Raw genomic sequence first — 493 nt, 5'->3', positions numbered from 1 at the left:
TAAAGGGACACACACAAAAATGTTGTGTTTTTGCTCACACGCAAATAAGGGCAAATCTGACAAGCTATAATAAATGATCTGTGGGGTATTTTGAGCTGAAACTTCACAGACACATTCTGGAGACACCAGAGACTTATATTACATCTTGTGAAAGGGCATTATAGCTCCCCTTTACAGACAAGATAACTTATTAATGTTACTGGAAGAACATTTGTTCATAACTTTGAGAGAACCTTTCCAGAACATTATAGCTAAAGTTCTGAGAACGTTCGCTGTTAGCTGGGAAGTCAAATAATCGCTGTTTATGCATTTAGAAAATATTTTACTATGCAGATCATGCATATACTGAATACATTTTAATATCTGATTGTACGGACCTTGTGTTTATTTTGTATGAGAAACAACATCTTTCTTGGGTGTAATATCTGTCTCCTGACACTATTCACTATAGTGTTACAGTCAGTGCAGATGATGCATGTGCCCACGCGAGAGA

Source organism: Megalobrama amblycephala, linkage group LG9, assembly GCF_018812025.1.
Source record: "Megalobrama amblycephala isolate DHTTF-2021 linkage group LG9, ASM1881202v1, whole genome shotgun sequence".
NCBI lineage: Eukaryota > Metazoa > Chordata > Actinopteri > Cypriniformes > Xenocyprididae > Megalobrama > Megalobrama amblycephala.
This window is presented reverse-complemented; position numbering follows the sequence as displayed.